General features: G+C 37.6%; 1 pseudogene; it reads right to left on the bottom strand.

The window, feature by feature from the left end:
- Positions 1 to 21,047: 21,047 nt before the first annotated feature.
- On the bottom strand, positions 21,048 to 21,582 carry LOC118525460 (non-histone chromosomal protein HMG-14 pseudogene; annotated as a pseudogene).
- Positions 21,583 to 26,798: the final 5,216 nt, after the last annotated feature.

Here is a 26,798-nt window from a genome sequence, read left to right as displayed (position 1 = left end):
TAACAAAACAAAAACATAAGAACAGTTATAAAATGACAGTATTTCATGATTTATAATCTTTTCTCTGGCTAATTAAGAGATAATTTTTCTAACTCCCCTATTCCCACAGTTTGAATTTGTAATGTTTTCTAAGCAGAGAATTCTCTTGTGCATTTTCTTCTTTAACTCTGTCTGCCTGATGTGGGAGGTGCTATCAGACAGAACACTCTTGCGTCCTCTTAGTTCTTCTTGGATTTCCTCTGCCATCATGCAAACATCAGGGAAAGATGAAAGCTCTCTATGGAAACTACATGCAAAATGATTACAGAGACTCCTAGGTGAGTAGTCACAATTTTGACCAAATTATTTCCCATTTCCCTGTCTTTTCTTTTTTTTTTTCTCTCTCTCCTTTCTTTCTTCCCTTCCTTTCTTTCATTATCTCATCATCTATGTTATTATTTTTTCCTCCGGTTATGAGTCAAAAATACTTATTAGTAGATACTTGTTTTTGGCTCTATGCCCTGGGTAAAGAGAGGAGCAAGGGTCTTTTAAGAAAAATGTAAACATGGGGCACCTGGGTGGCTCAGTTGATTAAGCGTCTGACTTCGGTTCAGGTCATGATCCTTGAGTCCCAGATTGGAGCCCCATGTTGGGCTCCCTGCTCATCAGGGAGACTGCTTCTCCCTCTGCTTCCGCCCCTCCCCTTGCCCCTGCTCTCTCTGACTCTCTCTCTCTCAAATAAATAAATAAAATCTTAAAAAAAAGAAAGATGTAAACGTATGTAGAAATTATGACAAGAACAGACACTTTCAGAGTGTCTCTGAAAGGTCAAGATCCCCCGTCCTAGTGCTGGGATATTTTCAGTTGTTGTGCACATCAGATCTTTTCTTTCTGTTCAGCCTGGATGAGGGAAAGTGAACCCCTCTCACCTCTATTTCTGACCAAACTCTGTGTGGCACTTTCCGGTAAGGTCAAAGGTGTGATCAGCTACTGTTTCTAGAGATTTTGTTAACATCCTTAATTCTGTCTGATGGGGATTGATATTTGAAATGCAAGAACAGGAAAATAAACTCAGAACAATAAAACCTTAGGGAAGGGGAAGTAAACCTCCTGGATTAGAATATTTTCAGGTAGAATCCTATTAAATTAAAAGGAGGTCATTGAGTAGAAGAATTTCTATTCTGGTGATGGAATAATGCTGGGTCCTCCAGAGTTTCTTTCTTTTGGAAGTGCATTTCAAAGGCTGAGAAAAGTGAAGATATAAGTTTACCTTCGTTCTTTTTTCTTTTTCTTTTTTTTTTAAAGATTTTATTTATTTATTTGACAGAGAGAGATAGCGAGAGCAGGAACACAAGCAGGGGGAGTGGGAGAGGGAGAAGCAGGCTTCCCGCCGAGCAGGGAGCCCGATGTGGGACTCGATCCGAGGACCCTCGGATCATGACCTGAGCTGAAGGCAGACGCTTAACGACTGAGACACCCAGGCGCCCTACCTTTGTTCTTTAGAAATAGTATTTTTGTGAGTGCTTTTGTATCATCCTTTTTAGTTAGCCTTTATTCTTAATTATAAACTATAGTGTAGATAGGGAATGTTTTGTTCTCTGGACGCATACAGATAAACAACTCTATGAGATTTCTTTTTTCCTTATAAGTTGAAAACTTGTTGAACATGAGCACTTTGTATATTAGCTGAGACAAACCCATTTGAGGGAATCAAATTATTCTTTTTTAGATACTTTAAAAACTAATGGCTCCTTCTTTTTAGTTTTGTTTATAATTATCTCCCTCAAAAAAAAGCAGTCATTTGTTCCTTTATACACTTGTTCAAGAATTGTTTAACACTATGTGTAAGGCATTATGCTTAGTACTGAAATGATACTGTAATTAAATCACAGAGCCTCCCCTTGAAGTGCTCAAACCTCTGGTGGAGAAATATCCACAAATAATTGAAATGCTATGTGAAAGCGTAAGTAATTGGGTCATAATTAAGGTGATCTGAGAACCCATAGGAAAGATGGAATTAACTCTGCTCAGGCACAGGGAGGACTTTTGCAAAGAAATCCATTCAATTGTATTTACAGGATGAGTATGTGTTTTGCCATTTGGACAAGGCGAAAGAATGAATTTCACTCAGAGCGATTATAGGCCAAACACACAACTCTCCATAGACCGTTGCATTGCCGGAAGGTAGGATATGGGACATTGCTGGAGGAGCTGTGAATAGGGACAAACCAGCATGGTGTTCAGCCAGAGCAGACAAATAAAGGGTAGTTATTTATTTATTTATTTATTTATTTATTTTTTAAAGATTTTATTTATTTATTTGACAGAGAGACACAGCGAGAGAGGGAACACAAGCAGGGGGAGTGGGAGAGGGAGAAGCAGGCTTCCCGCAGAGCAGGGAGCCAGACGTGGGGCTCGATCCCAGGACCCTGGGACCATGACCTGAGCCGAAGGCAGACGCTTAACGACTGAGCCACCCAGGCGCCCCAAAGGGTAGTTATTTAAAGAACAGATGTGAGAATGGATATTTTAGAAAGATCAAAATGTATCTGAAGATTCCTGCTGAGGCCCAAACTGTTTCTCTTTTCTTCTTTGACTCAGGTCCAGGAACTCATCCTTCTTTCCTTTTCTATTAAAGGTTTTCCTTCCTGTGTTATTCTTTAGCATCACCACTACCCTGGACACATACTTCGAGAGGAATCCTTCTAACTCCATTGTGTTTATTTCCTCAAAGGCAATGATTTAGATTCCTTTGCTTTTAAGGTTTGTTTGTTTGTCTTTTATTCATTCATTTATTTGTTTATTTTTACTGATGATTGCTACAGATAAGTGAGGTCTCAGTGAGTCATCATCTTTTTGCTGGTGGGGCGTCTCCATGTCCATAGCTGCTGAATGACCAGGATGGGGGTTGCTAAAGCCTGGGGGGGCTGTGGCAGTTTTTTTTTTTTTAAGATTTTATTTATTTATTTGACACAGAGAGAGAGAGTGAGAGAGAGAGCACAAGCAGGGGGAGTGGCAGGCAGGCAGAAGGAGAGGGAGAGGGAGAAACAGGCTCTCTGCTGAGCAAGGAGCCTGATGCGGGGCTCGATCCCAGGACCCTGGGATCATGACCTGAGCTGAAGGCAGACGCTTAACCGACTGAGCCACTCAGGCGCCCCTGCTGTGTTAGTTTCTTAAAACTAAGAGTACAATAAAATTTGCTGTATCAGTTGACTTTTCCTTTCACTTGAACACAATTCCTGACATTAATATTTATCTCCCAAAATGACCCAGAACCCTTAAATAGCAAAGACACACTGACTCTATGTCAAATAAAATAAGATGATCTTTCCTGTATTTTCTGCACTGTGATGAATTCGGGTCCCAGGAAGAGATGATGACCTATTCTCTGAGATGTTGGACTTAGCCTTAGAAGTCATGAAGCATGTTACAAGTATTACTTCTTCTTTGCCATTAAAATGCTCAGGAGTCATATTTGTGCAGATCAGATGCAAGAAGAAAAATTATGATCCAGAATAAAGAAAAATATTCTAGGAACAGTTAAAATCTGTGATTGACTACCTTGGGGAAAAATGAGTTAGATTTCCCCAGAGGTGTTCAAACAGGGCAGATCACCGCTTAGCAGGGACTTTTGGGCATATAAGATCCTGTTCAAACATTATGATTCTGAAAAAATAAATGGTCACTATAATCCTATTTCCTGTCAGAAGTTCTGGATTGTATTTTTTTCCTTTGTCATGCAATTTCACCTTGTGTAAATATCCTCCTCAGTCATTTCTGGAGAGTAGAGAAACACTGAGATAAAATATGGGGAAAGAAGAACCTCCTCCATAATGGTTCAAGAAAAAAAAATCATTACATACAATTCCTACATCCCATATGACATATGGGTTTTAGTTGTCAATAAAAAATAATGTATGAGTAGATTTTCTTCCTTTTGTATGAGAGTTCCTTTGAAGGGCCTTTCTAAATAAAGCTTACATTGGGATTTCCCATTTGTGATCTGTAGATCTGAGGGATACTACTGTGCCAATCATGGATGGAGAAATAGTTTAATCCAAGGAGAGTGAAACCGTTAGGTGTTAAGACAAAATGTGATATATAATCAGAAAAAAAAAGAAAATAACAGGCCAGGAACTAAAATACATAAGAACACAGCTGTTAGAGAAAAAGCAGGGGGAGAAGCTGTGGCTTTGGCTGCTTGAGAGATTGAAGGGCCTTTTATTTCTAAGCCACAAATCACAAGTTTTTCCATTTGTGTTGCCCTGTTTTGTTTTTAATCTTAAACCATCTTGCTTTACAGCACAGCACATTCTCCGTATATTGTAATATCAAATTATAAGAACACAGTTTATAGCTATAGTAATAGTAAATACAGAATTCTTCTGATTTCTCCATCCTGTTTTTCCCACTTGTCAAATTACCTAGTTTATGTTTTTGATTCAGTGTGAGCTCCCTCTTCTGTGTGATAAGGAACCAATTGAAATTGACAATCCTGGGTACATGGTTCTTAGACATATATCTGGACATAGATATCAAAGAAACCCAGAGATCAAGTGACTAAGCACTGGTCCAACACCTCGACAATGTCATTGGCTCTCAAAATCTTCCTAATCTGTCCTTGGGCATGTTGACAACCTCATTGCCACAAAATAACTGCCACAGCTCCAGGTAACTGTCAGTATTTAGGAAAACAAAAAGAGAATAGAGGCAATGAAAACCATTCCAGAAATCTTCTAGTGAAATTTGTCTTAAGTTTCAGTGGCCAAAGGTGGGCTGGGTGGCCACTCTCACTGCAAGGGGAGCCAGGAAAGGAAGTAACTTGTGGGAATGGCAGGAGAAAAGGTGATTTGGAAAGGCTCATGGATTGGCCAACAGTCTCTGCCACCCTAGGCCAAGGCTAACACAAGATTTAACCAGATATCAACAAATTTTTTATTTACTTACTGCTTATCCCCCAAAATAAATGTGGAAGTAATGGGTCCAGAGGGCATTTTTACTTTACAGAAAAGAAACTAGTAACTATATACCACAGAATATAGGGAATAAAGAAAAACCTTCTACTGTGTTACTTGTTTGGTATTATTTATCCTCTGCTAGTTTACTCACATGATGGTTAGCATTTTTTAGCAACAAAGTATTTTTAAATTAAGGTATGCACATTTTTTAAAAAGACATAATGCTATTACATACTTAAAAGATTACAGTATAGTGTAAACGTGATTTTCTAGGCACTGGGAAACCAAATATTCATTTACTCATGCTATTATTAAGGTGGTCTGGAATTGAACTCGCAAAATCTCTGAAGTATGCCTGTACATAATTTGTAATAGTGTAACACATAATATTAATATATAATAATAATAGGATAATGCATAATGAAGTGTTGGATAAATAATATTTAAAACAGATATTACTTATAGTAAAGATTTTAGGTTATAAAAATCCAAAACCTATGTGAAAGGTAAGAATTTAAAATGTGCTATTTTTGGGACACCTGGATGGCTCAGTCGGTTAAGCGTCTGCCTTCGTCTCTGGTCATGATCCCAGGGCTTTGGGATCCAGCCCCACCTCAGGCTCTCTGCTCATCCGGGAGCCTGCTTCTCCCTCTGCCTGCCGCTCCCCTTGCTTGTGCTCTCTCTCTCTGACAAATAAATAAATACAATCTTTAAAAAAAAATAAAATGTGCTATTTTTGTAACAACTGAAGTTTAACCCTAAAACAATAGGTAACTCAATGGTGGTTTCAGTTAGATCACAGTGGGAAAAGCAAACAGGTCCCAAACTCTGACTAAACATCAGTTGTTTGACAAAACATTTCCTGATATATTTTGCCTTTTTATCTAACGATATTACTGTAAGCCCAAGAAGGTACAAAGGACATAGTAAGGCACCAGTAGGAAAGCACAATTATAGCCTTAGAGAAGTATAAAAAAAATTATAGGAATAACAAGCAAAATGAAGGTTAAAAACTACTCTTATGTTCTAAGTTGAGTTTAAGCATAAGAATAGCAACAGATTTTGAAATAATCTTATTTCGTATGTTTGCCACTTTAAGCATTTGAGGTGTTCAAAAGAGTTAAAGTCTCTGCATTTTAAATTTTGTATAGGACTTGAGCAATTAAGTTGAAATTCATGTTGAAATGTTTAAGCAGGTTTCAAATTCCCTTTGTTAGTGAATTAGCTATTTCTGTGTAATGAATTACCCTACAATCAATCTCACAGTTTTTGTGCGTCAACAGCTAGGCATGGCTCCTCTGGGTTGCTCTGATTCATGGTTTCTCACAAAGCCGCCCTTAGGGCGTCGGCTACAGTTGGGGTCTCAACTCAAGGTTTGATGAGGAAGGATCTGCTGCAGAGCTCATTCACGTGGATGTTGGCTGGCCTTAGACCTCACCAGCTATTGCCCCAGACTTCAATTTCTTGCTCCATGGGTCTCTTATAGGGCTATTCACATCAGAGCTGTTTGTTTCTTGTGGGGGTTGGGGGGGAGATATAGAAATCAGTTCACACTCCAGAGAAAAGGATTAGGCAATGGCATGAATACCAGGAGGTGTGGGAGATAATTGGAGGCCATTTTAAATAATTCAAATTACAAATATCAGTAAATATTGTTTTCCATTTGCAAAAGCTTGTGGTCAGGTTTGTAATGGTCAGTTTGCTTCCCGATTTTTAACTTGATTAAACTATAAACTCCTGGGGTGCCTGGGTGGCTCAGATGGTTAAGCGTCTGCCTTCGGCTCAGGTCATGATCCCAGAGTCCTGGGATCAAGCACCACATCGGGCTCCTGGCTCAGCGGGGAGCCTGCTTCTCCCTCTGCCTCTCCCCCTGCTCATGCTCTCTCTCTCTGTATCTCTGTGTCTCAAATGAATAAATAAAATCTTAAAAAAAAAAAACAACAACTATAAACTCCTCGAGGTCGTGAACTGTGACTCACCTCTTCTTCAGCATTTGATAAAATAGCCACCATGTGAGAGGTGCTCCAGAAATTCAGGCTGAATTTTATTTAAGCTTTATTTTATTTGGTTACTGATAATTAAAAAAATCCAAATAGCAACAGTGCTTTTTGAGAACTTATAAGACCTGTGATATCTGCTGACACTTTATAAATTTAATTCTGCTTACTATGGTTTCCAAAGCATTTTTCATTTCTGATGTTGTAATTTTGTACTATGACCACCAGATGGCATCACCACACAGACCAAGCTCTAAAATCAAGGCTCTTTTTTTTTTTTTTTAAAGATCTTATTTATTTATTTGACAGAGAAAGAGATAGCGAGAGAGGGAACACAAGCAGGGGGAGTGGGAGAGGGAGAAACAGGCCTCCCGCGGAGCAAGGAGCCCGATGTGGGACTCGATCCCAGGACCCTGGGTCATAACCTGAGCTGAAGGCAGACGCTTAACGACTGAGCCACCCAGGTGCCATAAAATCAAGGCTCTTAAATTTAGAGAAAAGTCTTGCACCTAAGAATAATGATCTATTTTCATAAACTGCTATTGGGAATGTTAGTAGACCACTACTGCAAATAAACTTAGCAAAATATATTTTAGTGTTAAAAATGGTAGTACTTTTTGAGCTAATGATTCTACCTCTAGAAATCTGTCTTCAGAAAATGATATATCTGAACCAAATGCTACACGCTTACATTTTTACCCCAGCATTATTTGAATTGCCAACTACCATGGTAAATCTCATGTTCAACAATAGTGGGCGGGTTGATATATATGATGCAACCATCCAACTGAAAAATATGAAAGCCTTAAAATTATTTTTATGAAGTATCCAATGATATGACAAATGCTTTTGACATAATGTTAATTGAAAAAATTGGATTGCAAAATAATGTGTGATCTCTATCATGTACAAAAATACATAGAAATATGGAAAGGAAATATATAGAAATATATTTTATCAGGCAATTTTAAGGTTTTTTTCTTCATGTTTTCCTTATTGCCCCAATTTTTAACAATGACTAGCTAGAAATAACATTGCATGTTATCAATAAGAAGTCAAGTGTGAGGACAAACAGAGCAAGGGAATGGAAGTTTTTTTCACTTACCATAACTTAAAATTCTTTGTCCTCTACTATGTTAAACCATAAAAATATTCACTTATTCAATAATTATCTGGTGTCTTTTATATGCCAGACATCGCATTGTGTGCTGGTTACACAGAAGTAAGACATGATTTCTGCCTTTAGTGAACATATGGTCAACTCAGAGAGAGAGAGAGGGGGAGGGAGAGAGAGAAAGAGAGAGAAGCAGATATGTAAAGTAAGATGACAGATGCAAAAGACATAATGGCATATACATTTTTCATAGTTTCAATTCACCCAATTTGAACTGTCAAATATTCTATTTATGAGTGTGACATACTGAACTTTGTACATATTGTTCATTGTTTAAAGATTTCGAAGAGCAGACATGAGTAAATAATATTTGCAAGTATTTATCTGCTGGAAAAGATATTATCTACCTGTAAGAAATAGATTATTGACACTGTTATTCAGGTAGATTACAGTATGGAACACCATTATTAAAAAGTCTTGATGTGAGTTTACAAACATTTGGATTGTGAGACGGGAATCAGTTTTTCTAATATAGATTTCCACAAGATTGAAAGGAGACCAAAAATACAACAAGGTAAAAACAAGTTCTGGGCACAAACACTACATTTTCAAGCATCAGACACTTCAATACAATTTCAGATTCTCATATAAATGTTTGTTACTGACCATACTGGAAAAATCCATACCCAAGAGGCCAAATTTAAAGTAAGCCAAGGATTTAAAGGTAAATCTTGAATTGATGTTATTTTAAAAATCTACCTTTTGCCTTGTTCTCGGACCTTGCATGAAAATGAGGGAAGAGAGGAGGCCCTTGTCAGGGTTACCATGCCTCCACACACTGAAACATTTCTGCACTGGGCCTTGTGGTACACAGTGAGCTCCTTGAGTTGGAGACTTCCTGTGTGGTTTTAGCTCAAATACCGGAGGTACCCCCAGCTGCTGGGCTAGATATGTTGATAATCTCTCAGGAAGTATCTGAGTCTATTTTTATGTTTTATTTTCACAGAGTATTGTATACTGTCTTTTATAATGGACTTTCAGCAAGCTTTATGATGGTGGAGGGTTGAGTTGGCATAGACAAGCAGCAGGTGATCGAAAGCTCACTTACGTGTTAATTTTATATTTTATATTTTACTATTGGGTTGAATACACTTTGACAAAGCAATATCAAATGATGATATATTCTGAGTTTTAACCAATTATTGGTAATTAGTGAAGGTGGGCCAAGAAGAGGGAGATGCTGGTAGGAAACCAGGTGAGCATGAAAAAATGCAAATGTAAATCCACTCAGTGGATAAGCCTTTGGGATGTAACGCTGAGAGGTGAGTTCAGAGCTATATCTCTGTAGGCTATGACTTGAACCCCTCCCGGCATGGTGCCTCCTCTTGGTATATTATCATCAAGTGAGGGATGGTGAGCTATTAGCTTGGACCTTTTTCCAAGGGAGGTGACCTTTTTCAGTTGTCAAAGTTTGAGCATGGAGGCAGAAACATAAAGTGTAATTGAGCCTGGTTGTTATTCTATAAAAATATAATGAGATGCCACATAAATGATTCAACATATTCCCATTTGATACTGTTAAGGAAGAATTTTATATTCAGGGACATCTTTACTTCTCAACTACAGTCAACCTCTGGTTATTTGACTTTTTAGTTTCTCTTAGTTATATATCCCATTCATGGGTTTAAGGTCAGGGACTTTCCATAGCTATGATTCACTTGCTTCTGATGTCAGTACCAGTAGATTTCAAACTTTAGTTTGCCTCAGAATCATCTGGAAAGCTTGTTAAAGTACAGATCACCACCTCAGTTCCTGGTTCCGTGATTCTGAAGTGGGGCCCAAGAATGCATTTTAAACAGTTCTCAAGTGATGCTTATGCTTCTGATCCCAGGACCACACTTTTAGACCTTCTGCTCTTGTTTATTTATTTATTTAATTTATTTTTAAGATTTTATTTATTTATTTGACAGAGAGAGAACGCAAGAGCATGTGCATGAGCAGGGGGGAGGGGCAGAGGCAGAGGGAGATGCATGTTCCCCGCTGAGCAGGGAGCCAGATTCGGGACTCGCTCCTAGGACCCCAGCTTCATGGCCTGAGCAGAAGGCAGACGCTTAACCGAGTGAGCCACCCAGGCGCCCCTGCTCTTGTTTATTTTTAATTATTTCATAGTGAAAGCATTAATTATGTTTACCAATACCCTATGGTGAGTCTCAGAATTCCTTCCTTGAAATTGGTTTCTCTGACAAGAGAAACTGCTATTCATTTCTTCAGTCTCAATTAGCCTTTCCATTTCAGAGCCATATTTTCTGATTAAATGCTATTTCCCCAATAGAATCTGCTCGAAGAATGAAGGCTTACTTTTTCCCCCTCTCATTAAGGTTCACTCCTTCCTTATGTAGCAGCCTTTTCTCGAGGGAATCCCATTTGTGAACAAGTTAGTTCAGTTCCATCTTGGTCAGGGGTCAAAATTATCCCTTTGTGGTTCCAACCCCCCTCTACAATGTCCAAGTTCCCTACCTTGTCTGGAGGAGAGCTTAAAAGTGTTCAGAACTGTTGAGATATTAAATCACCCAAAGACAACGGGTAGGTGGTAGAAAATGAATGAGCCAGGCCAGCTGGGTTATTTCCTGCTTTCTGTTCCATTATGTTCAAAAGTTCTCTTGTTGGAATCCATCTCCACATCATCTTGTACTCAGCTTTTCTGCTTTCCCTTCCCCAGGGCCTGGGGGAAAACATCAGGTTCAACAAGCACACTTCTACAAGGGTGAAGTACTTTCTTCATAAATTAGTTTCATTTTTGTCCCAGGCTGGGTGAGAAAGAGTGCTTTCCAGGGTATGAGTGAGAGGGAGAGAACTCAGAGAACAAGAAAACTGCTAGAGGAATAGCCTTGTAGCTCTGTCTCTCTGTATTTATATATTCACTCATATATGTTAGTTCCTTCATATATTCTTTCTTCATTCAGCAAATGAGTCCTGTATGCCTTCAGTTAACACTACCCACCCCTCTTTAAGGGATTATTTCCCGGCCCCATATATCATTTTCTAATTAAATTAAAATGGCATATAATTAAAATAGTCAATGTTATATGCAAATTAAATATACATTTAAATGTATACTATTTTAATATATGTCTATCAAGTACGTTAGCATATATGTGTCATATATTTATTTTTAAGCTCTAATTAAATGATACAGAATTGATCTATGGTACACATGTACATTTCTTTATCTCCTAATCTCTGACGGTCAAAATACATTTTTTTCTGCTTTAAGGTGCTGTATTTAATGACTACATTTTTGTAGTTTTGTAATGTTTTCAACTGTTGTACGTGCCCCTCTACTGTGTCCACATGACCACAAGTGTGACATATGAGATATAAAACAGTCTGTTCAACATTCTTACATGCATGAAAATGTGCCGTTAAAACATCTGGAGGACAGAGTTCAACATTATTAGAAATGTTACAGTACATAAAATTACAAAGAAGAGCAATTTCACCATCAATAATCACTTAAAAATTTGTTTAAACTCCCTTCTAGTCATTGTTTATTTTCTTGTTTAACTCACAATTGTTTTTGTTTTGTCTTATTTAATTAATTAATTAATTAATTAATTTTTAAAAGATTTTATTTATTTATTTGACAGAGAGAGACACAGCGAGAGAGGGAACACAAGCAGGGGGAGTGAGAGAGGGAGAAGCAGGCTTTCCGCCAAGCAGGGAGCCCGATGGAGACTCGATCCCAGAACCCCGGGATCATGACCTGAACTGAAGGCAGACGCTTAATGACTGAGCCACCCAGGCGCCCTGTTTTATCTTATTTTAAATTATAGATTCATTACTGTTGGTTTGCAGCCCTCTCTGGAGCTTTCCTGGTGTAATCTGAAATCAGCCCCTGTACTCGGAGGTCAGGGAGAGACCGAAGGGAGAGGCAGGCTACTCCAGATTCGTAGGTGGCAGGCTTAATGAGCAAGGGGACCTTACAAGGCTTGTCCTGGGCCGCAGCAAGATGAATGGATCCCTGCACCCACTTGCCAAATTATAAAAGTTCATAAAGAGGCCTTAGCTGATTTCAGTCACGTATACAGTATAGGTGTTCTCAATATCATGTCACTAGCCCAAGGCTGTGTCCTTGGAGCAGCCCCTGGGAGTAGGAAAGGAAGGGGGTGAGGACCTTCAGAGTGCCTGGGTCCAGCTCATGAGTCAAAGAGCAGTAATATCTTTTTGACATTCCCCACCATTTACACAAACTTAAAATTGCAAATAAATATAAAGAAGAAAGTTTTAAAAAATAAAAAATATTTTATATCACCATGAAATAATCATTGTGTATATACAATTTACGAACATCTAACAGTAAAACATATAGATAGATAAGTGGGTAGATTCATAGAATATAGAAGTGTTTTGGGGCTTCTGGGTGGCTCAGTCTGTTAAGTGTCTGACTCGATTTCAGTTCAGGTCACAATCTCAGGGTCGTGAGACTGAGCCCTGTGTTTGGCTCTGCACTCAGCATGAAGTCTGCTTAAGCTTCTTTCTCTCCCTCTGCCCTCCCCACCCTGCTCTTGTGGTCTCTCTTTTTATCAAAAAAAAAAAAAAAAAAAGAATATGGAAGTGTTTTTAGTAAAATAGGATTATACTATATCTGCTTTATTTTAAAATTGTACTAGTTTTTTTTTGTTTCAAACTTTAAATTTGAGTTAGGTAACATACAGTGTAATATTGATTTCAGGAGTAGAATTTAGTGATTCATCACTTCCATATAACACCCAGTGCTCATCATAACGAGTGCCCGCCTTAATACACATCACGCATTGAACCCATACCCCACCCACCTCCCTCCACCAACCCTCAGTTTGTTTTCTATCCTTAAGAGTTTCTTATGTGGGCACCTGGGTGGCTCAATTGGTTAAGCATGTGCCTTCCATTCAGGTCATGATCTCAGGGTCCTGGGATCAAGCACCATAGCACCGTGTAGGGTGTATAGATATGTAACTCCCACATCTTCTTTATCCATTCATCAGTTGATGGACATTTGGGCTCTTTCCTTAATTTGGCTATTGTTGTAATGCTGATATAAACATTGGGGTGCATGTGCCCCTTCAAATCAGTAGTTTTGTGTCCTTTGGGTAAATACCTAGTAGTGCAATTTCTGGGTTGTAGGGTAGTTTTATTTTTAACTTTTTGAGGAACCTCCATACTGTTTTACAGAGTGGCTGCACCAGTTTGCATTCCCACCAACATCCTCTTTCTCCACATCCTAGCCAATGTCTGTTGTTTCCTACGTTGTTAATTTTAGCCATTCTGACAGGTGTGAGGTGGTATTTCATGGTAGTTTCGATTTATCATTCTCTGATGATGAGTAATGCTGAGCATTTTTTTCATGTATCTGTTGGCCCTTTGTATGTCTTCTTTGGAAAAAAATGTCTTTTCATGTCTCCTGCCCATTTCTTAACTGGATTATTTGTTTTTTGGGGTATTGAGTTTGATAAGTTCTTTATATATTTTAGATACTAACCCTTTATCAGATATGTCATTTGCAAATATCTTCTCCAATTCCCTAGGTTGCACTAAAAGGCAAACTAAAAGTTTGTTAATTGTTTCCTTTGCTGTGTAGAAACTTTGTATTTTGATGAAGTCCCAATAGTTCATTTTTGTTTTTGTTTCCCTTGCCTCTGGAGATGTGTCTAGTAAGAAGTTGCTATGGCCCATGTCAAAAAGGTTGCTGCCTGTGTTCTCTAAGATTTTGATGATTTCCTGTCTTACATTTAGGTCTTTCATCCATTTTGAATTTGTTTTTGTGTATGGTGTAAGAAAAAGGTCCAGTTTCATTCTTCTGCATGTGGCTGTCCAGTTTTCCCAACACCATTTGTTGAAGAGACTGTCTTTTTTCCACTGGACATTCTTTCCTGCTTTGTTGAAGATTAGTTGACCATATAGTTGTGAGTCCATTTCTGAGTTCTCTATTCTGTATCATTGATCTCTGTGTCTGTTTTTGTGCCAGTACCACACTGTCTTGATGATGACAGCTTTGTAATATAGCCATGCCCCCAGTTTTGCTTTTTTCTTTTTTTTTTAGTGTTTTATTTATTTATTTTTTAAAAGATTTTATTTATTTATTGGAGAGAGAGAGAGTGAGAGAGAGCATGAGAGGGGAGAGGGTCAGAGGGAGAAGCAGACTCCCCACCGAGCGGGGAGCCCGACATGGGACTCGATCCTGGGATTCCAGGATCATGACCTGAGCCGAAGGCAGTCACTTAACCAACTGAGCCACCCAGGTGCCCTTGCTTTTGTTTTTCAAGATTGTGTTGGCTATTCGCAGTCTTTTGTGGTTCCATACAAATTTTAGGATTATTTGTTCTAGCTCTGTGAAAAATACTGTTGGTATTTTGATAGGGATTGCATTAAATCTGTAGATTGCTTTGGGTAGCATAGACATTTAACAATATTTGTTCTTCCAATCCATGAGCATGGAATATTCTTCCATTTCTTTGTGTCTTCTTAAGTTTCTTTCTTTGGCATTTTATAGCATATTATATATATAATTTTATATATTTATGTATTTATATAAATATATATAATTTATATTTTCATATAAATATACATCTTTTCCCTCTTTGGTTAAGATTATTCCTGGGTATCTTATGGTTTTTGGTGCAATTGTAAATGGGATCAATTCCTTGATTTCCCTTTCTGTTGCTTCATTATTGATGTATAGCAATGCAACAGATTTCTTTATGTTGATTTTGTATCCTATGACTTTACTGAATTTGTGTGTCAATTCTAGCAATTTTTTGATGGAGTCTTTTGGGTTTTCCACAAGAGTATTATGTCATCTGTGAATAGTGAAAGTTTGACTTTTTCCTTGCTGATTTGGATGCCTTTTATTTCTTTTTGCTCTCTGATTGCTGAAGCTAGGACTTCTAGTACTATGTTAAATAACCAATGGTGAGAGTAGGCATCCCTGTCTTGTTCCTGACCATAGAGGAAAAGCTCTCAGTTTTTCCCAATTGAGATGTTATTAGCTGTGGGTCTTTTGTATATGGTCATTATGATGTTGAGGTGTGTTCCCTCTATCCCTACTTTGTTAAGGATTTTTATCTCTTTTCTTTTTGATAAGTTTGGCTAGAGATATATTAATTTTATTAATTCTTTCAAAGAACCAGCTCCTACTTCCATTGATCTGTTCATTTTTTTTTTTACTTTCTATATCATTTATTTCTGCTCTAATCTTTATTATTTCCCTTCTTTTGCTGGCTTTAGGCTTTATTTGCTCTTCCTTTTCTAGCTCCTTTAGGTGTAAGGTTAGGTTGTGTATTTGAGATTTCTTTTTTTTTTCTTGAGGTAGGCCTGTATTGCTATACACTTGCCTTTTATTATCACTTTTGCTGCATCCCAAAGATTTTGGACTGTTGTGTTTTCATTTTCATTTGCTTCCATGTATTTTTAAAATTTCTTCTTTAATTTCCTGGTTAACCCATTTATTCTTTATTAGGACGTTCTTTAACCTCCATGTATTTATGGTCTTACGAAGTTTTTTCTTGTGGTTGACTTCAAGTTTCATAGTGTTGTGTTCAGAAAATATGCATGGTATGACCTCAGTCTTTTTGTATTTGTTGTGGCCTGATTTGTGACCCAGTATGTGATCTATTCTGGAGAATGTTCCATGTGCACTTGAAAAGAATGTGTATTCTGCTGCTTTAGGATGGAATGTTCTGAATATATCTGTTAAGTCCATCTGGTCCAGTGTGTCCTTCAAAGCCATTGTTTCCTTGTTGATTTTCTGCTTAGATGATCTGTCCATTGCTGTAAGTGTGGTGTTAAAGTCCCCTACTATTTTTGTATTATTATCAATGAGTCAATGAGTTTCTTTATATTTGTCATTAATTGTTTTATATATTTGGGTGCTTGCAAGTGGGGGGCATAAGTATTTACAATTGTTAGATCTTCTTGTTGGACAGACACCTTTATCATGATATAGTGCCTTTCTTCATCTCTTGTTACAGTCTTTGGTTTAAAATCTAGTTTGTCTGATGTAAGTATGGCTAATCTGGCTTTCTTTTGACATACATTAGCATGATCAATGGTCTTCCATCCTCTTACTTTTAATCTGCAGGTGTCTTTAGGTCTAAAATGAGTCTCTTGTAGGCAGCATGTAGATGGGTCTTGTTTTTTATCCATTCTGATACCCTATGTTTTTTGGTTGGAGCATTTATTCCGTTTACATTCAGAGTGATTATTGATAGATATGAATTTAGTGCCATTTTACTACCTGTCAACTCATTGTTTCTGGAGATTTTCTGTTCCTTTATAGTCTTTGATGCTTTTAGTCTTTCTCTCCCACTCATAGAGTCCCCTTTAATATTTCTTGCAGGGCTGGTTTAGTGGTCACAAACTCCTTTAGTTTTGTTTGTCTGGGAAACTATCCCTGATTCTGAATGACAGCCTTGCTAGATAGAGTATTCTTGCCTGTAGATTTTTTCCATTGAGCATGTTGAATATATCATACCACTTTCTTCTGGCCTGCCAAATTTCTGTGGAGAGATCTGCTGCTAAACTTATTTGTCTTCCCTTGTATATTAGGGATTTCTTTTGTCTTGGTGCTTTTAGCATGTTTTTCTTTATCTCTATATTTTGCGAATTTAACTACGATATATCTTGGTGTTGGCCTGCTTTTGTTGATTTTGATGGGAGTTCTCTGTGCCTCCTGGATTTGGATGTCTGTTTCCTTCTCCAAATTAGGGAAATTTTCAGCTACAATTTGCTCAAATAAACCTTCTGTCCCCCTTTCCCTCTCTTTTTCTGGGACTCCTATGATACGAATGTTACTGCACTTTATGGAGTCACTGAGTTTCCTAAATCTACCTTTGTGATCCAGTATTTTTCTTTCCCTCTTCTTTTCAGCTTCATTATTTTCCATAATTTTATCTTCTATTTCATTTATTTGCTCCTGTCCTCCTCCATCCTTGTGTTCATTATATCCAGTCAGTTTCACATCTCAGTTTTAGCATTTTTTATTTCAGCCTGACTGGTTTTTAGGTCTTTTATCTCCACAGTAAGGGACTCCCTAGCATCTTCTATGCTTTTTTCAAGCCCAACTAGTATCCTTATGATTATTGTTTTAAATTCTGGATAGGGTGTATTACTTATATCTCTTTCCATTAATTCATTGACCTTTTCTTGTTCTTTCTTTTGGAATGAATTCCTCTGTCTTTGCATTTTTTCTAGGTCTCTTCTGTGTGGTAGGATAGCCTATTGTATTTCCTGTTCCAAGAATAATGGCTTTATTTTAAAATTTTTTAATTTAAATTCAATTTAATTAACATATAGTGTATTATTAGACTCAAAGGTAGGATTTAGTGATTCATCAGCTGCATATAACACCCAGTGTTCATTATATCAAGTGTCCTCCTTAATGTCCATCACTCAGTTACCCATCTCCCCACCCACCTCCTCTCCAGCAAACCTCAGCTTGTTTCCTAGAGATAAGAGTGTCTTATGGTTTGTCTCCCTCTCTAATTTTGTCTTATTTCACTTTTCCTTCCCTTCTCCAATGTTCATCTGTTTTGTTTCTTAAATCCCACAGATGAGTGAAATCATCTGATACTTGTCTTTCTCCGACTGACTTTTTTCACTTAGATAATCCCCTCTAGTTACATCCACATTGTTGCGAATGGCAAGATTTCATTCTTTTGATGGCTGAGTAATATTCCATTGTATATATATATACCACCTCTTTTATATCTATTCATCTGTCGATGGACATCTGGGCTCTTTCCATAGTTTGGGTATTGTGGACATCGCTGCTATAAACATTGGGGTGCATGTGCCCTTTCGAATCACTATGTTTGTATTCTTTAGATAAGTACCTAGCAGTGCAATTGCTGGGTCATAGGTTAGTTCTCTTTTTAACTTTTTGAGGAAATTGCATACTGTTTTCCAGAGTTGGTGTAGCAGTTTGCATTCCCACCAACAGTGTAAGAGGGTTCCCTTTTCTCTGCATCATCGCCAGCATCTGTTGTTTCCTGAGTTGTTAATTTTAACCATTCTGACTGGTGTGAGGTGGTATCTCATTGTGGTCTTGATTTGCATTTCCTGAGTAATGGCTTTATTAAAAAGAGGACATATACTGTCCTAGGCCAGCATATAGTTTTGTATACTTGGCTGTTGTGTTTTAGCTGCTCTTTCCCTTAGGTCAGTCCTCTTTAGAGTTTCTCCTGCCTGCAGTGGGGTGTGTTTGGACCTTGTCCAGTGTGTGGTGAGTTTTAGCTAGGTGTGCTTTGGTCTGCTTGTTAATAGAGGCCAGATTCTATTTTCACAAGAGATGAATCTTTGCAACACTCTATGCTCAGTAGACTTGGTGCATGCAGGGGGTTTGTGCTGATCTTCTAGGGGAGGGGCCCATTGCTGCCCTGGCTCTCAGGTATATTTGCCCTAGTAAAAAAAGCACTTGAGGAGCACAGGGGCATGAGGTTTGGTGTAAATGGGTCAAGCTTCTACTATGGATGCTGTGCTGCTCACTGAAGTCCATTTGTGCTTATGTGCAGGGGAAAAAAAATGGTGTCAGCCTGCTCTCTCATCCCTGAAGAGAGGAGTTTACACCTGCTGTCATCCATGAAGGCTTCACAGAAGAGCGAACAATCTCCCGTTGTGTGTCCCAGGCATCCGTCAGATCCCTGCCGTCACCGTCTGTGTCCAGGCAGTATGCCCAACCAGCAGCACAGGGCTCCTGTGTTTTATCTCAGGCATGCTGGATGAGTTTCAAAACTCTAAATTTTAGGGACCCGGTGTGGCACGGACCCATGTTGAGCCTCTGGGGGAGGGTCTTGAAGCAATGTGACTGGTGCCGGTTTGTTTCAGGAGGGCAGTTGCAGGAACATGCAGGGGCTTGGAGTTTATAGTAAAATGAAGCAAAAAGCCAGCATCCAGCTTGCTGCCCTCAGCAGGTGTCTCTGCCCCTATGCTAATAAATGGGGCAGCACAATGGCACCCATCAGCTCTTTTGTCCCCTGAGAGGCAGTGCCACCTTTCCCAAATGCACTCCAAGAAGGGGAACAGTCTCTCCCAGTGTGACCCAGGGGATTCTCTGACCACACTTGTCCCAGGCCTCTGTCCTCCTTCTCCATAGTGCCATATCTATGCCTGCCAGGCTCCCCACCAACATAGCACGGACTTCTGAAACTTCAGTCTTTTGAGTTCCGCTGCTTCTAAAAACTCATGATAATTAGCCCCTCTTGTTTTCCAGTCAATAGTTTTGGGGAAACATTTCCCTGTGTGCTGCGCGCTCTCTCTCTCTGTGAGCAGGGCTCCCTCCCTTCCACAGCACCCACAATTCTTTTCTCCCCCAAATTGCATCTCTGCACCTCCTACCTTCCACTACACGGCCCCATTTCTCCCTCTGGTTGTGCAGTTTGTTTTCAGTCCAAGGATTGATTTTTTTGGGTGTTCAGAATGATTTTATATTTATCTAGCTGTGTTTGAAGGATGAGGCAAACATAGGGTCCCCCTACTACTTTACCATATCCAAAACAGTAGTAAATTTTATTTTAGCAAGATCTCATAGAAAATAACAGATTGAAAATTAAACTAAAGAAAATAATACTTCAAATGAATGCTTCTTCAATATAAGGTATTGTTTTCTAGATTTTGTCTGTAATGGTTAAGAGAAAACATTATTTTATTTTTTATTTTTTAAATTATTTATTTGAGAGAGAGAGAGAAAGAGTGCAAGCTGGGGAAGGGGCAGAAGGAGAGGAAGAGAACCTCAAGCAGATTCCTGGCTGAGTGTGGAGCCGGACAGGTGGCTCCATCTCAGGATTCTGAGATCATGATCTGAGCCAAAATCAAGAGTTGGACAAAGGTGGATGCTTAATTGAGCCACTGAGGCACCCTAAAAAAACATTATTTTACAAACAGTTGAAATTGTTAAACTTTTACTTTTTAAAGTGTTTTAATTTATTTTAATTTTTTAAAAAATTTTCTCAGCTTCACTGAGTATAATAGACAAAATTGTGTATATTTAAAGTATATGATGTGATGATTCGATGGACATATACATTGTGAAATAATTTCAAAAATCAAGTTAATTAACACATCCATTACCTCACATAGTTACTTTTTTGGCAGGTAGAGGAGGTGAAAATGCTTAAGATCTATTCTCTTAGCAAATTTCAAATATACAATACAGTATTACTATTATTTGCTGTAGCCATCATGCTGTACATTAGATCTTCAGAAACTATTCATCTTGAAACTGAAAGTTTGTACCCTTTGACCAACATATCCCCATTTCCCCCACCCCCCAACCTCTGACAACCACCATTCTACCTTCTGTTTCTATGAGTTTGACTTTTTTTTTTTTAAGGTTCCACACATAAGTGATACCAACAGTATTTGTCTTTCTCTATTTCTTTTTTTTCTTAATTGAGTTTTTATTGGTTGTTTTGAGGATCAGTACAGACATTTCAATTTGTACCCAATTCTTAACGTACCTACCGAAAATCTCAAAAAACCATGTAGTTGTGATTCTTTTCTAAAAGTTATTCCAGTGGCCTTTGAGCTTAAAATTTGGAGGCAAATTTTCCTTAACAGTATATCAAGTACCAAGATCTTCAAATGCTGATACACTGTTACATTGTTAAGTCCCATTAATTCACAATTTAATATCATATACACTACATACTCAAATTCTCAATCTTGCACAGCACATTAACAGAGTTACTAGGAAAACTGGACTACCAGGACCAAGATGTTACAAAGTGCCCAAGAATTCTGGCCAGGAGAGCCTAGATCTAGGAGTGGTTTTCTTTAGGAAACAATTCTACCAGAAACAACATGGGAATAGAAGTAATTTAAAATATTCAAGACATAGTAAATGCACGACTGACTCCAAATTGCCCTTTAGTATGCTTGGTATTATAGGATATAAAAACTACCCCATCTATGGAATGTTGAACTGACCCCAAGACAATCAAAGCCTCCCACATTCAATATCCCATTATTTCCTGGTTGTACCAAAAAATAAACAACCAGCAAATGATTTCACCTCTTAAAAAAAAGCATTTACACTTAAAAAATGGGATGAGGTGGGATTCCCTCCTTCTTAAAAACGTTTCTAGAGCTACTAAAAAACTTGCATTTACAAAATAGTTGATAAAAATATTCCTCTGGATTGTACAAGAAGGGCGACAGGGACCACTGATAAGACATGGTTTATGGTATTAATCAGACTTGGCTTCTTTCTCTCCTGCTTCATCGGAGGCTGGACTCCCCTCATTTTTAGTTTCTCCGTTTTCTGCCGGTCTTCTTTCGTTTCTTGGTGAGCCACTTCAGTCTGTTTTCCCTTTGCTCCCCTTTTCCCCTTTGTTTGCACTCTTTGTCTGAAGATTTATCCTTTCCTGCCGCCTTTTTTGGCTTCGTTTCCACTTTTGCAGGAGCAGGTTTAGCTGACAACCTCTCCGACCTCCTCTTGGGCTCCTCCTTCGCCGCCCCCTCGGCGGAGCTGACCTTCCTCTTGGGCATCGAGGCGGCTGGGCGGGCGGGTGCTGGGTGCCTGCGGGCCGGGGGCGCGCCGAGAGCCTTCGCGAAGCTGTCTTTCTCTATTTATTTCTTGGTTTTTTTGGTGGTAGCTATAATAACATGTGAGATGATTCCTCATGGTTTTGACTGGCATTTTCAAGATGATAAGTGATGTTGAACACCTTTTCATGTACCTCTTGATCATTTAAATATCTTCTTTTGGAAAATGTCTATTCAAGTCTTTTGCTCATTTTTAAAAAAGATTTTATTTATTTACTTGAGAGCGAGAGGGAGAGCAAGAATGAGCAGGGGGTGGAGCAGAGGGGGAGGAAGAGGTAGTGGGGATGAATCTTAGCAGAGCCTGATGTGGGGCTCAATCCCATGACCCGAAATCATGACCTGAGCTGAAACCAAAAGTCAGATGTTTAACCTACTGAGCCACCCAGGTGCCCCTCTGTTCATTTTTGAATTGGATTATTATTATTATATATATAATAATATATATAATAATTATTATTATTGATTATTGTTATGTTGCTATTGAGTTGTATGAATTCCTATATATTTTGGATATTAACCCCTTATCAGATATATGGTTTGTAATTATTTTCTCCCATTTAATAGATTTCTTTTTCATTTTGTTGATTGTTTACTGTGCTAAAGCTTTGTAGTTTGAGGTACATTCCCTATTTCATTTTTTTCTCCCTGTGCTTTGTTGTCATATCCAAAAAAATCATTGCCCAGACAATGTCAAAGAGCTTTCCCCTTATGTTTTCTTTCAGGAATTTTAGGTTTTCAGATCTTACACTTAAGTCTTTCAACTATTTCAAGTTAATTTTTGTGAGTAGTGTAAGATAGTGGTTCAATTTTTTCTTTTGAATGTGGATATCCAGTCTTCCCAGCACCATTTATTGAAGAGACTGATTTCCCTACTGTGTGTTCTTGGTGCCTTCTCAAAGATTAATTAATTGTATATGTATGAGTTTATTTCTGGTCTCTCTATTCTGTTCCATTGATCTATGTATCTGTTTTTATGCCAATACCATACTGTTTTGATTATTACAGTTTTGCAATATGTTTTGAAATCAGAAAGTGTGAGACCTCCATCTTTGTTCTTTCCCAGGATTGCTTTGACTATTCAGGTCTTCTGTGGCTCCATATATATTTTAGGATTGTTTATCCTAGTTCTGTGAAAAGTTTCATTGGAATCCTGACAGAGATTGCATTGAATCTAAATATGGCTATGGATAGTATGGACATGTTAACAATCTTAATTCTTCCAATCCACAAATACAGGATATTTTGCTATTTATTTGTGTCTTCTTCAATTTCTTCATCAATGTCTTATAGTTTTTAGTGTAGAGAGCTATCATGTCCTTGGTTAAATTTATTCCTAAATATTGCCTTGTTTTTGGTTCTATTGTAAATGAGATTGTTTTCTTTATTTCTTTTTCAGAAAATTTGTTGTTAGTGTATAGAAATGCAACTGATTATTATATTTTGATTTTTTTTTTTTTAAAGATTTTATTTATTTATTTGACAGAGAGAGACACAGCGAGAGAGGGAACACAAGCAGGGGGAGTGGGAGAGGGAGAAGTAGGCCTCCCGCCGAGCAGGGAGCCCGATGTGGGACTCGATCCCAGGACCCTGGGATCATGACCTGAGCCGAAGGCAGATGCTTAACGACTGAGCCACCCAGGCGCCCCTATATTTTGATTTTGTAACTTTATCTAATTGGTTTATTCATTCTAACAGTTTTTTTGGTGAAGCCTTGGGATTTTATATGTTTAAGATTATGTCATCTACAAATAAAGACAATTTTACTTCTTCCTTTTCAGTTTGGATGCCTTTCATTTCTTTTTCTTCCTTGATTGCTCTGGCTAGGCCTTTTAGTACTATGTTGAGTAGGAGTGATAAAAATGGTCACTTTTGTCTTATTCCTATCTTAGAGGAAAATTTTTCAACCTTTCAACACTGAGTACAGTGTTAGCTGTGGGTTTGTCATATATGGGGTTTATTATGTTGAGGTACATTCTTTCTGTACCCAATTTGTGGAGAATTTTTACCAGGAAGGGATTTTGTATTTTGTCAAGTACTTTGTCTTGAGAACACAGACAGCAAACTTTCCCAACCATAAGTGCTTGCACAGCCCACCAGACTCTGGAGCATAGACAGCAATCCTGCCCAGTCAGGGAGCCCAGCCAATGGCCCCATTTGAATGTAGGCCACAGCAGGCCTATACAACCACAGAGTCTGACCAATGGTACCACCCCCTTCTTTCATTAGCACCCCTACTTTGGTGGCCTTACCCAAATAGAGACCACACCCAAATAGAGACCTTGGTATTAAGCCCCCCTTGTCCAGGGATCCTGACTGTTAACCTGTCTAGAACCCCAAGCTGAACTGACTGATGAAGGACTGTTTCTTGCAAAGGAAACAGGTCATGTCTGGAAGAGGAAATAACTTACTCAAGTGTGCAGATATCAAGAATCATGGGTCATGAATAATCAGGTAAACATGAAACCACCAGAGGAAACTAATAAAGTTCCAATAACTGGCCCTAAAGAAATGGAGATCTATGAACTATCTGACAAAAAATTCAGTATACTCTTAAAGAAGTGATCTACAATAACATTTAGACAAGCAATGAAATGAAATTAGGAAAGCAATGCATAAACAAAACAGAAGTTCAACAGGAAATAAAAAACATTGGGGATTAAAAAAAAAAAAAACCTAAACAGAAATCTTAGAGTTTAAGAATACAATTAGTGACCTGAAGAATTCAATAGAGAGCTTCAACATCACCTGACTAAACAAAAATAAAAGAATCAGTGGGCTGGAAGATAGGTCATTTAAACCTATCCAGTCAGAGGAACAATAAGAACAAAAAAAGAAGAAGAGTGAAGAAAGCCAAAGGACTTTACCAGGACACCATCAAAAGAAATAATATACACATTATGGGAATCCCAGAAGAGAAAAAGAAATGGACAGAAAGTAAATTTAGAGCAATATGGTTGAAAACTTCTAAAACTTGCAAGAGAAACAGATATCCACATTCAGGATGACCAAAAGACCCCAGATAGTTTGAGCCTGAAAAGGGCTACACCAAGACACATTATAATTCAATTGTCAAAAGTCAAAGATAAAGAGAGAATTTCAAAAGAAGCAAGAAAAAAACAACACATTACATACAAGGAAATCCCCATAAGACTATAGGGGGATTTCTTAACAGAAACTTTACAGGGCAGGAGAAAGTGGGATGATATATTCAAAACACTGGACAAAAAACCCCCAGTCCACCAAGAATACTATGCATGGCAAAGCTGCCCTACAGAAATGAAGGAGAAATAAAGATTCTCCTGAACAAAGAGAAGCTTCAACCCTAGAGCTGCCTTGTAAGAAATGCTAAAAAGCATCTTTCAAGAGGAAATAAAAGGATGCTAATTAACATCACAAAAACATACAAATCTATGTGTAAAGCTCACTGGTAATGGTAAATGTGTAGTCAAGGTTGGTTCTCTATTACTGTCATGGTACTGCATAAGTCACTTACAACCCCAGGTTAAATTTGAAAAACAAACATATTAAAAATAACCATAACTATAATAATTTTTAAATGAATACACAATATAAAAAAATACATAAAAGCTGTAACATCAATAACCTAAGAGTAAGGGGGTGAAGGAGAAGTAAAAGTGTAAATTTTCTGTATACTGTCAAAATTAAGTTGCTATCAGCTTAAAGTAGGATGTTATAAGTAGATTTTATCTAAGCCTAGTGGTAATTACAAAGGAAAAACCTTTAGTATATGCACAAGAGATTATGATAAAAAAAGTCAAAACATATCACTATACAAAGTTATCAAATCAGAAAAGAGCGCAAGATAAGAAGCTAGTTACAAAGGCTCTACAAAGCAGACAGAAAACAGTGAACAAAATGGCAATAGTAAGTCCTTCCCTGTGAATAATTACTATAAATGTAAGTGGATAAAATGTTCCAATCAAAAGGCATAGATGAACTGAATGAATGAAAAACAACTTCCAACAATATGCTGCCTACAAGAGATTCACGTTTGCTTTAAAGATACACATACACTGAGTGAAAGGATGGAAAAGGTTATTTCGAACAAACTGGAACTAAAAAAAAAAAACCAGAAGTAGATATACTTTTATCAAACTAAATAGACTAAGTTAAGAATGGCTAAAAGAGACAAAAAGTGTCATATAATGATAAATGGGTCAACCCATCAAGATGATATAACAATTGTATATATTGTGCACCCAACATTAGAACAACTAAATATATAATGCAAATACTAACAGAACTAAAAGAAGAAATAATCAGAAATACAATAAAAGTTGGATTCCTTAATACCCCACTCTTAACAATGAATGGATCACTGATACAGAGAATCAATAAAGAAACTAGATTTGACAACACCATAGACCAAATGAACCTAACAAACATATACAAAACATTCCATCCAACAATATCATGATACACATTTCTCGTAAGTGCACATAGAACATTTTCTAGGATAGATCATATGGTGGACCACAAACAAGTCTTAACAAATTTAAAGACTGAAATCATACCAATTACCTTTTCTGACTACAATGGTAAGAAAGTACAAATCAATAATAGAAGGTTAACTGGAAAAATCACGGATATGTGGAAATTAAACAACACAGTGCAGAACAACCAAAGGAATAAAAAATCAAAAGGAAAATAAAAAATATCTGAGACAAACAAAAATGGAAATATAAAATACTGAAACTTATGTAATAGAGCATAAGTGCTTCTAAGAGGGAGGTTCATAGAGATGAAAACATACATCAAGAAAAAGAAATTTCTCAAATAAACAACCTAACTTTATAACTCAAGGGACTAGAAAAAGAATAAAAAATAAGTACAAAGTTAGCAGAAAGAAGGAAAGAATAAAGATTAGAGCAGAAATAAATGAAATAGAGAACAGAAAAGCAATAGAAAAATTAACAAAATTAAGATTTGGTTCTTTGATAGATAAAACTGACAAACCTTTAGTTAAACTAACTGAGAAAAGAGAGAAAAACCAAATTAAAAAAAAATAAAAATGGAGGATTGCAACTGATATCACAGAAATACAAAGGACATAAGAGATTACTATGAACAAGTATATGCCAACAAATTGAACCACCTAGAAGAAATAGATACATTTTTAGAAACATACAACCTACCAAGATTGAATTAGGA

Source organism: Halichoerus grypus, chromosome 6, assembly GCF_964656455.1.
Source record: "Halichoerus grypus chromosome 6, mHalGry1.hap1.1, whole genome shotgun sequence".
NCBI lineage: Eukaryota > Metazoa > Chordata > Mammalia > Carnivora > Phocidae > Halichoerus > Halichoerus grypus.
This window is presented reverse-complemented; position numbering and strand designations above follow the sequence as displayed.